General features: G+C 42.0%; 1 protein-coding gene across 1 annotated transcript in view; it reads right to left on the minus strand.

Annotated features, from left to right (window-relative positions):
* lzts2a (leucine zipper, putative tumor suppressor 2a) overlaps window positions 1–11,403 on the minus strand; it is a 61,478-nt gene extending 50,075 nt beyond the window's left edge. Inside the window, exon 1 of the mRNA XM_036126654.1 lies at window positions 11,158–11,403. The gene's annotated coding sequence lies outside the window, so the exon portion shown is untranslated. The remainder of the gene's footprint in view (window positions 1–11,157) is intronic.
* Window positions 11,404–12,313: the final 910 nt, after the last annotated feature.

Consider the following 12,313-nt stretch of genomic DNA (forward strand, 5'->3'; position numbering starts at 1 on the left):
TATATATATATATATATATGGGTGAGTGCATATAGAGTTAATACGGACTGACATGAAGACTGACATAGATGCTGAGCTCTGCTGCATTGGGCCAAACTGTCTAACCCAAGATCAGGGATGAACTATAAATAGACCATCTGATCCCCCCCACCCCACCCCCAACACCGACAATTCGCTATCTTTCTTTTTCCTCTTGTTCTGTCTTTTGCTTTAACTTCATCTGTACTTTATTACCACAGCTGGGAATAAAGTCTGCCTTTGTTGACTGATTCTCTTAGTTCCTGATGTCTGTTCTTCTTTTCAGCATGCACCCCCCCCCCCCCAAAACACCACAATCAGCCTCCTTCTGTCTCCTGCCTCTTCAAATTTTGGTTTTGTAAAAAGATAAAAGTCGAAAATACGGGAATAACAAATAGGCCACAACAATCTTCCTCCTGCTCTTTTAAGATTATGAATGTGGGGTTGGAGAAATGGGGGGAGATAGGCTAGTTAGAGGGGAGAACCGAGGGAGCTGGAGTTACGTAAGTGAGGCTAATCCCCTCCCAACCCTGCATGGTTAATGAGACAGGATGACACTGGCCTCATTTCATCTGTTCATCCCTGCATCTGCTGCTGCTGCTGCTGCTGCTGCTGCTGCTGGCCCTCCAAACCGCTCGGTCTGCACCTTAATCTTTCTGCTTGATCTTTGAAAGCAGACAACCGCTGTAGTTTAAATTCTCCACACCAGTAATTCCTGGTATGATGGCAATGGGCAGAGCAGATGAGCCATTATATAAGTCATAGATTAATTGCGAAGATGCTTCTAGAAAAACCTCAGCTCTGTCCTTCCTCGTTTCAAACGTTGGCGATTCCAAAGCAGTGTTGCACAACACAGGCCAACAAGGAAATTAAAGAAGTAAACAAAGTAATGTACACTTTTTAAACAATCTGGGTATATAAAAAAAGAAACTTCACTGACAATGACTTGAAATATTTTAGAAAGCCTCTGGAATAAAATCCTAGATGGCTGCATTTTAAAACACATTTTAAGGTCAGATCTACATTCTTTTTTTTCAAACTCAAATTCCCAGAGTCCAGTTTTCTTTTTGAAACATTTATAAAGTATGAATTAAAACATGCATTTATGGCAGATATTTCTATGGTGGTCAGGCTTTAAATATAATATGATATTTTCTCTTCTTGCACAAGAAGCAGCAATAATAACGCATCAAACCACTGAAATCAATTACTATCATCATTTAAAAAGATTTTAGCACTTCGTAATGCTGGGATAAATGTTAACCAAAGGGTTTTCCATCTGCCAGGAGGCCATTATGGCTCAAACGTACTAATACAAAGTTTGGAGGAGGTGACAACCTTAACTTATCTTACAAGCAAATTACCCCAGGTCACCTGGGGAAAATCCACAACAGACTGTGCTTTCTTTCAGATTGTTGCCTCATACCTTCCTGGTGTGTAAAGGATTGTTTCTATTACTGATCGACATTTATAGGTGGCCAAACCTGTGAGAGTGATTAACAGATGATGGTAAATTTAAAGCTGAGGCTTGTTCCTCTCTAAAAAAGGAGCTAATGATCAAATGCAGGTGATTTTTTTTTAAATTAATACGGTGCATTAATCAAACAGATATTTCCCATTTTGAAGCTGTAAGCCACATTTACGTGTGGGATAAATGTGGGCATTTATTTGGAGAATCGTTCCACCACACCACTAAAAACAAAAGCAAACCTTTCTTGAAACCCTCGGTCCATAGAGCTGTAACAGCTGAAATTAGGACAATTAAGATTTCTCTAATGTAGCTGGCTTTTTTTTGGGACAAAGGAAGTTGTTCCTAATTCTTCAAGCCTTCCCTCTAATTTATTTCCTTCAGACCTCTGAGGAGGGTCTCTCTCTCCCCAACAGCAATAACCAGAGATGCTAAGAGAGGACAGAGCGAGGGTGACGGTAATCTCTACTAACAATCTGGAATACTCTGTCATACATGTTTACAAACCAACAGTTGCTTGCTGTCATTTTAATGTGCAGTGTTGCATTTTTTTAAAGCCTTAAAGAGAAAGATATCACACTGGAGAGCAGCGCTGCTCTGTTTTATCCAGTACTCAACAGCACCAAAGGAGTCAGGCATAATTTACGGCTTTGCTTAGCCGTTGACGCTAGAGAATCAGGCCGCAAGGAAGGAACCCTTTACAAGTCCGGCAAACATTTAGCAATGATTATTACCCTTGTGATCTGTGTATATCCCTTTAAAAGCAAACGTACTGTTAGACTTCGAGCGCAGGACAGAAACGAGGAGTGTGAACCAGGTCTTTGTTTTCCTTCGCCATCCATTACCTTTAAAGCAGGGGTGTCCAAACTTTTCGGTTCATGGGCCAAAATTGTCAAGTCAAAGGAACTTGAGGGCCAAAAAATTCCAAAAAACACAATTTTCTTTAAACCCAAAAAAATATGGCAACTTTTTTACCTGCCCTACAAAATATGATCATTTCAAATAAAGAAGTTAGTCAGATGTTTTGTAGGAAATGAATGTGTAAATTATTGTAGATCCAGAATTAAAAGATGAGGTTTGCTCATTGGTTGTATTTATCCAGTTTGCAAATTATTTTGAATAACTTAATTTGACTCTTTAACAATAATATTTGGATCAGTTGTTCTTTAAAAACACTTGCTGTACTTAGCCAATTTTAATAATTGAATTCAAAGCAGATGTTAATGCACCAAAGTGCATTTGAGTAATTAAATGTCATTGGATATATGTCACTATGAAATTAAAGAGAATTTCAAAAGTGTGTTTATTATAAGATAAATACTTTGTGTTGTACTTAACATTTTCAACTGTAGGATGTTAACTTTTCTGTAATAATTTTGCCCTAATTAAAAACTATAATCTTCCACCTGCATCAGCCCCCTGTGGACAAAATCTTTCTTGAAAAGCAGTTGGGAGGGCACCCAAAATCAGTAGAGGGGCTACAAATGGCCTGTGGGCCGCACTTTGGACATACCTGCTTTAAAGCAACTGCTGAAAACATTTCCTGAGCATTTAAATAAGGGTAGCCAGTTTAAAACACGTAGTTTGCGCCAGCTCTCAACCAGATAAGAAGCGCATTGAGAAATCAGCTTGCTTCAAGCTTTACGGATCCTCCTGAGCAGAGACTTAAGATCTGATCTTTTTCTCGACGCTTCAACAGTTTGGAAGCCCCAGCCTTAAATGCAACGCTGTTACGCAGCACCTCCTCTTCCACACACGACGCGTCAAAAGCAGAAAAGCTATAAAAAACATTTAAAATGCAATTAATTATCGCCTAAAAAGAGAAATCAGAATGGACTAAAATATGTACTTTACTTTAAGTACCGATACTTAACTGTTGAAGAACTTTAGTTTAGTAAAAGAGCCTCCAATCCAAACAATTAAAACTAATATGCTGGGTCTTGATAATCATAAAATATATATATATATATATATATATATATATATATATATATATATATATATATATATATATATATATATATATACACACACACATATATATATATATTAAAAAAAAGCTCTTCTATATGCAGCACGGTCATTCGTGGCGCACAGATCAGCCCACCCTCCTGTTCAGACGGGACGCTCCGCTAAACTTTGACCTACTTCTGTCTACAACAGTCTGGGCCCCAAGCAGGCAGGTGGGAGGGGGACACAGAGACCCCAAACATGCAGAACCTCATGATGATCGAGGCGCTTAACAATGAGAACCTATGGATGTCAAACGTTTACCTCTCGCACAAGGAAGCTTAAGAAGGCCTGAAGCAATGTGCGAGTTAAAGACACAAAGTTTGGACTCTTTGTTTCATAAACTGTTTTTAATACTCATCTAGGCACACACACACACACACACACACACACACACACACACACACACACGCACGCTATGCCTCACGCTGAGGACTGGATTTCACTTTCCTGCTGATCCACTTGCAGTGCAAACCCTGTTTTTTTTGTACTTCTTCTTCTTCTTCTTCTTCTATCTATCTTGTCTCTCATTTCCAAGAAATCTCATTCAGCAGAACGACACAATCCTCTGGAACCAATTGTCAGCAGAACGGTGCTGAGCAGACAGAGCTCCGTAGGTCTGAGCCCGGCTGAGCTGACAACAACCAAAAGCGTCGCTTCGTGCAGCTACGAAATCAGCCCAATGTTTTCATAAGCAGAACAAATTCCAGACCAGCTGGAAGATACAGATGACATGAGAGCCGGCTCAGTCCAGAGAGTGGGGGGTGTGGGGTGGGGGGGTTCGGTTACAGAGATCTGGGACGGCGTCCCAGAGGTTCCCTGAAGATTTCTGGGAATGCTGACCGTCCAACATGTGTGTGAGAAAACAGATTGCAGCCGTGGATGATGGGGCGAAGCATCTGTCTCCAATTAAGACGCAGGGATTGACCCCATGATCGGACCAAAGAGATACAGGCTGCAGAGATCCACCGGGGTCGGGATGTAAACTGCTTCTTATGGTCATCCCCCCCCCCCACCCACCACCACCCAAAAACACACACAGATCCTTTTTTTCCTGAGGCGACGCTGCCACAGTTTACCCAAGCTTGTCAGCTGACGCAGTCGGGGGTTGAAGTGGGGGGGGGGGGGGGGGGGGGCATGTTATACATTTTACAGAGGGGTCAGCTGGCAGATGCATCCTCCAAGCTGGTCTCGCTCTGATGAACAAAAACACACAGACCCGCACAAAGGAAGAGGGGAGGAAATCCTACCTTCATATCAAACACCATCCTAAACAGCGGGGAGGGAACCCGTCTCAGTGTTGCGTAAAACTCACCGATCCAGATCATCAGGGGCTGGTTTTCTGAAGGAGATTTAGATCTGAGAGCGTCCTCTGAACCTGCACGTGAAACTCCTACTAAGCCACACAAGCAACAGTTAATGTGCTTTTAAATTGGATCAATAATTCACGTTTGGTTTCCCCTCACTGAGACAAATTAAGATTCCAGGAGAGGAAAAAGAAAACAACCCAATCAATTGCTTTGCCTTTTGTGAAGAACATTTGTCCTGTTCCCTCTCCCCGTCTCTTCTCATAAATTCTAAATAGAAATAAATAAAGTTTAGGCCTAACAAATGAAGCTGCTACAGATGAAGACGCGTCGCTGCTGCGGCTGCAGGACATCACCTCCCAAATGGTGGGCCACCAGGCCATGAGCCTCAGTCCTGGACTTTCTACTGGTGTCATCCATCAATTGTGAGCGTATCTGTGTGTGGTCTGCTGTTTCAGCACTGGCCTCTTTGCTTCTCATACATCAACCTCCTGACAGAAGTGAAGTGACATCTTGTGACATATGAGGCCACTTTTTCTGCGCTGCTGAAAGAAGCGGAGCGAAAGAGCGAAAGAGGGAGAGAGAGGGAGAGGATAGTCAGCCGGATAAATGTGATAACAACAGTTACCACACAGAATAGATTATTATTAACATTTTTTCCTTTATATGTGTAACATAATGAGACCTCCTCTCAAAAATGTAGTCGACGATAGACGTTTTGAAAATCTTGGGGGTGTAGTGATTAAATACGGAGCCGTGGAGCAAAGCACAGCCGGATTGGCCTGCTAATGGGTGTTTGGAGCTTTTGGCAAGCTTCAGCACTCCTGGTTAATGTGATCTGTGGCAAAGCTCTGCCCTCCGATGTCCATTATATCCAGACAAACTCCACTCTGCATTGATTCCTTCTCTTCTTACATATTGTGAGGGCCTTCGCTCCCATCTCTGGCCCAACATTAAAACTATCAGATTGCAACAGCAATTCAACTGAACTCCAGTTTACCTGTAATATATATATATATATATATATATATATATATATATATATATATATATATATATATATATATATAGAAAGCAACGAGTCTGCAAAGCTAGGTCTGCAAGTCAGAAGGAGAGACAGGCTGTACACATTCATGCAGCATTTGGCTGCCTGTAGGCTTTATCAGGTACACCCCACTAATCCTGCACTGGACAAAACTTTTCCTTTACAATTGCCTTAATCCCTTATTTCTCAGATTTAACAATCTTTCTAACAACCTCTAGATTGCTTCCACCAGTTTTGTGAATCCAATTTGTCTTGCGTCTTGCTTTGCACTGTTATTACAGTTCAGTCATAGAGCTGACAGTACTCAGGCAGTCTTGAAGGCAGCACTATCTGCAGACATCAACCCTAAGCATTTAGACGTGGCGCTTAATGTCGATGGTTTCTGCTCACCGCTACTGCGGTGTTTTTAACATGGGGTTGGATGCTTTCTTTCATGTTTGATCTCCAACGGGATGTACTAACACAGAACATAAAGGCTGAGAGCTATTCCGGTTTATTCTTGCAACAATTTAGGCAAAGAATACATAAGTCTCTGCTAAACACTTCGTCCTGTTCCTAATAAACATATAACTTATAGCAGCAAAGTTCAGAAGCTCCGTGTAGACTTGGACGGAGCGCAGCATCAGGGATTATTCCCCAAAAGTATACCGAGCTTTCCGGCAGCCAGAAATTGGAGCCCTTTTCATCTCGAACAAAGCAGGCATAAATATTTCAAAATTTCAAAAGTATTCAGAAAGATTTCTTGCCCCACGGCTTCTCATTTAGAAACATGCATCCTTTTAGTTTTCTGGGCAGAAGCTACAGTTGCAGCAGGACAGGGCACCCCCTGCTGAAGTCCATCTGGGACCTAAACTTGAGCAGATCAAAGGTTTACAACTAACTAGCATGGGGACCTGCAGACCAAGAACTTTGGCAATTCTATAGAAAGTTGTATAGAAATATAAAACTACTGCAGATCTTCACTTTAACTGCTCTGCAGCTCTCATCTGACCTCACGAAGCTTGACGGATCGGATGCCTGCGCACTTTCATTACTAAAACAAATGCTGGTTTCTTGGAGCACGGCTGGCAGAACATCATTCACTAATGAACTCCCGTTTCATAAAAGAAAAACCTGAGAACTCATTTCAATGTCAGCTTTGCAAGGCTAGCGGTATTTATGCGTGCCTGCTGAGTGAACGATGACTGACAAAAGCAGGCCTCTTTAGAAAGCTGGGTAAGGGGAAGAATGAAATCACTTAGAATGACGCAAAATATGTGAAGGACAGACTCTGAGGAGTGCTGAAAACATTGTGGAAAACACTGAGTGCAAAGTCATTAGTGTTGCTGCTGCAGAAGGTCTTCAGGAGAGACCTTTGAAAGCAGAAATAAGGAAAGGTCACCGCAAACCCAGGCGGCTGCTAATTACAGTTTGACAGACAAGGGCAGTCTTTGTGTTCGTTTGTGTGTGTTGGCCTGAGCGACAACTTGCCTCTCCCTAACTGTGCTCTTAATCATGTCCTGTATTAATGGCCTGAAAAATAAGCGACGTAAATTTCAATGAAACGCTTCACCGTTGGATCTATCACATGAATCTGTAGCATTAAAACTAATGTTATGTCCATATTTCATCGGACACTAAAGTAGCGATTTTGGTCAGTATTCCTTTTTCCAGTCAGTGAATGTACCACGCAGAAGCTCTTCCAGGTCACTGAAACAACAACAGCATTCTTCAGTGAAGATGCCGTTAGGCAGGAACACTCAAATGTCACCATTTCCAGTAAGTGTAAAATGTTTAAAAATGACAAAGGGACCACAGAGATAGAATAAGGTGATTAAAAGCAGATCTTATTTACTAGGACATGCCAACACATGCTTTTGGTTCTTTCAGGCAGAGACAAATCATGGCAAAGCAAGACTTCAGCAGATAACAGGAAGGCTGAGCGGTGAACAGCAAAGTGGCTCGCTGTCATCCTTCTGAGTTTTTTTTTAACTTTTCTCTGTTATGAAATGACAGCCTTTCATAAATCTCAGAGCTTAAAGGTATAGTGGACGATCTTTTTCAGCTTCGAGTTCCAGGGGTATTGCCTTATCTTCCGGTCGTCCCACATGCAAATCATTGTGATGCGCTCAGATAACGCCAGTGTGCGTGTGCGCTCCTTGTTAGTTTCTGCTCACTGGCTGAACGTGTGCACTTCTAGTGTTTATGTATCCGGTTAGCTTAGCGCTAGCCGTTCACTGAAGCGCCACTGTTCTCTATGAAAATGGCTGAGAGTCACAAGAAGCAAACTGTCTTACAAGTTTCTGGGAAGAAAAGGAAGGCCTCGGAAAAATGAAATGAGACCGGAGTGGATTAAATTGGGAGATTCTTTCTGACAGCATCCTCCTGAGGAGCGGAAGACCAGGTGGGATGGTTTTGCGCATGCACAGTTTTTCAGAAAAGGACTTGGGCTTGGGCTTATCTTACCTACATTTTTACACTCTAAGTCTAAGTCTGCTATTCCAGCAATGCCAACCATCTCTAATATACAGGACTGTCTCAGAAAATTAGAATATTGTGATAAAGTTCTTTATTTTCTGTAATGCAATTAAAAAACATGAAATGTCATACATTCTGGATTCATTACAAATCAACTGAAATATCACAAGCCTGTTATTGTTTTAATATCGCTGATTATGGCGTACAGCTGAAGAAAACTCAAAAATCCTATCTCAAAATATATATAGTTTAAAAAATATGCTCTGCAAACATTTAGCGATTTGTTTTAAAGGTTCTAAAATCCTGCTTTTTCAAAGCCTTCTACAGTCATCTGTAGGCATATATATGGTAGAATATTGCCTTCAACACTACAGAGTATTCATTTGTCATGAAATGTTATTTGTTTTCTGGTTGCTATTTTCCAACTGGGAAGAAAGACGCTTTCCTTCACTGCAACGTCGCCTCACCCGATGTGGGGTCGCCCTAGATTCACGGCAGCACTGTATCAAAAAGGTTGCCGTCGATGGGCAGATTAGGTGCTAAAAGAGCCACTTTATCTCGAATTAAAGCAGGAATGATTGCACTCTGCCTCCCACCACCCCTCGTTAAGTGTGTTGTTTACTGGGCAGGGGCAGCGTGGTCAAGGTAGGTACTTCCTGGATGGGGTGATGGGGTGGGTAATGGCCGCTCTACGTTGGCCGCTCTACGTAGATCCAGTCGTGGCCTTTCGTTTTCCAGGACAAGGAGGGGCTGCTGCTCAGAGCAAGATTCAGGAGGATTACTTAGACATGCATGAATCAAGCAAAACACCAGTGTGGGCATCATTTTGATGCAGGAATAGCATCATAACATAGCTAAAAGCTCCAAAAGTTCATTTTACATGATATAGGCCTTTCTAAGAATTTAAACTCCTACTCTACAAAGTCTGCCTTTAGACTCTGTGACTCTTGTTAAAAAGAAAATGGAATTGGCTAAAATCCGTATTACCAGGACGACACTTAACGCAAATCACACATTCAAAACAGGCCAGTAATCTGAATGCTTAATTTTTAGTAGCCGAATCTAGTATGAAGATGTTAAATCATAACTACATGGGACAAAGCTCCTATGCTTCCTCCCAACAGGAAGCTTCTTTTAACTGTTCCTCCTTAGCTGGACCTGAATCATTGTTTTATAACTGCATGTTAGTGGTAACATACTGCTTAATGAGTTTTAGTTACAATTTAAAAAAAAATCCAAAATCACCATAATCACTGCTGCAGATGAAATAGTTGTGTACTCTTGCGCGGCTGCTTTAAATCCAAGTAGATGATGGACATTTTCCTAAATGAGAGTTACAGATGTGTGTCAGATGTTTCGGTCTCAGTATAATGTGGGTAATGATTTCTGCTGTCTCATTAGGAATTTTACTCCATGTGTTAAATAAGAGTGCATCCGAGCGAGCAGATGTGCCCGTGAATATGTTATTTGCAGATTACATTATTCTATGAGCAAATTAGAAAACCAATGTTTCGTGGATTCATTGTAGAAAATTGTGCACATGAGTAAAGATTAAGGAAGGTTTTGTTTTTAATATCTATGTAAGCTATTTTCTGTCATTTTGTTACATAAAGGAAGAATAGTAACAATATAAAAAAAGTTCACAGTTTTAAGGCTTCATGCTTTCCAAATAATATTGAGCATGAATTTGGTGATGTTCTTGCAGGGCACACCCCTCAGGGGTTGTGATTAAAATGATCCCTCAGCATCACGTTCCTCAACCCCACCCACCACTCCTCTCTGTGCTGGGGCGTCCTGTGGTGACGGGCCATGGTGATGTACGGTTCTGCTGTGAGCAGACAAGATGCTTTGGAGCTGTAAAACTACCGTTCTGAATAAGATGAAGTGTCTGCCTACAGTGCATTTTTAAGCACTTGCATGCATGCATGCATGTGTGTGCAGTGACCCTAATGTTTGCATTCAGTTTAAAGCTGTGCCGGAACCACATCCAACCCATTGATCATTTGCGAGAAGGGAGTTCACTACATATGGGAAAGAGAGAGACAGAGAGAGAGCTGGCTGCTCCTGTGGGAATTATTTATGACGCAATCAGAATCGGGCTGTTTCCAATTCAACTTAAAACCAATCCATAAATTTCAGGAGACTTTGCTTGTAATGAACAGATATGTCTTATTTGACTCTTGTTTTAATCATATCTCCGTTCCTTTCTGTCCGTGTCAAAAGAAGCCACAGACATTAAGACCAGGAAGTGGTATAATAACTCAAGTGTTTTCCAAATAAATAAATAATAATAATAATAAAAAACATACCATGGGTTTATGTGTGAGAAAATGATGGTGTGCACCAGTTGTGCACCAGTTGCCATTGGCATTCACTGAAACAGCTGGGCTGTGATAACAGAACAATGCTTGTTTTCTAACTCCAACACACACACACACACACACACACGCACACACACATACATACACTCTCTCTCTCTCTCTCTCTCTCTCTCTCTCTCTCTCTCTCTCTCTCTCTCTCTCTCTAGCAAAGGAAGTGAGATTAGTGCTGGAAAAAAAAAACTTGGAGAAATTGGGAAACTGTTTTTGTTTTCGCAGACTGGATCGCATTTCTGTCAGATTAAATCTGAGCAGTGACAGTCATGCATATTCCAACACGCACCATCATCAAGCGTTTAATGTCAGAGCACGCATCTTGTGTGAATATCAACTAACTCCGCTAAGCGCTTATTTTGGGTCCAATCGCCATGAGCGTCAATTGGCTCAAAATAAAACTGAGAGAAAAAGCTTCAGGGGAAACTCTCCTCTACGACCACAAACACAAGAGCCACTAAATCAGGGTGATGTACTCACCCGAGTCCAAATGTTCTTCACCAGCTGCGCGTACAGAGCTCCATCGAACAATAATAAATGTCCTGAGCGTGTATCCGGTGGACAGAACCAACTTTTCTTCAAACAGCACCACGCCAAAAAAAAAAAAAAAAAAACACACACACACACACTGGTTCCCCCTCCTCTTAGCTCAATACTCGGGTTCTGCTCCTCGTCACCAGAACCCGTCCAGTCCACGCACATCAGCGCTGAACGTCTGCTGATGTTCTGCAGGAGGCGTGCTCCTTCTCACACAGAGTGTGTTTGGTTCCTTCACCGTTAGGGCCCGGTACGCTGCGAGGCTCTGCGAGGCGGGCGGGGCTCTCTGAGCTCCGACAGACGACTGCTTATGGTCCACGCAAAGGTTTGAGACACAGGAAGGAAGGGCAGGGGCTCGGAAAGAGGGGAGGGGACCTTTTTTTGTTTGTTTTCCAGCTGCATACAGTGACATGTTTATGACTGCTTCTTTGCATCAGAGCTATTGTCTTTGGACTTATTTGTGGTATTTTTGTTAGTAAGTGAAACACGTTTAGAGCAGCTTTCAGGATGTAAATCACCAAATGCTGTGCAGAAGAAAAAGTCATATTAATAATAATCATCTTTATTTTGTCATTGCAACACACATTTCATTGAAATGGACCTTTGCACCCCAAAAGAATTCTGGGGTCTTGCTCAGGGACCCATTGGCAGCCTGTGGGACTCGAACCGGGGAACTTGCACCCTTCCCAGGACACAAGCACCCTGCTCTAACTACAAGTCCACCACTCCCCATTCACCATCATCAAATTATTAAAGGTGTAGTACACAATATTTTTTTGGCTTCGAGGTTCCGGGGGATCAGCTTATCTATTGGTTGTCTCCCGTTCCAATCACTGTGACACGCTCATGCAACGACAATGTGCGTGCTTGTTCCTTGCTAGTTTCCTCTTGCTGCGCACGCACACTTCTAGTGTTTATGTATCCAGTTAGCTTCGGTGTTAGTTGTTCATTGTAGCTCTGCTGCTCCCGCCTTATACTTTGAAAAATGCCAGAAGCAAATGGTTGTACAAGTGTTATGAGAGGAAGATGAAGGCCTCAGAAGAAATAAATAAGACCAGAGTGTGTTTGGGAGATTCTTTCACAAAATCCCCCTGAGGGG

Source organism: Fundulus heteroclitus, chromosome 22 (genome assembly GCF_011125445.2).
Source record: "Fundulus heteroclitus isolate FHET01 chromosome 22, MU-UCD_Fhet_4.1, whole genome shotgun sequence".
Classification (NCBI taxonomy): Eukaryota; Metazoa; Chordata; class Actinopteri; order Cyprinodontiformes; family Fundulidae; genus Fundulus; species Fundulus heteroclitus.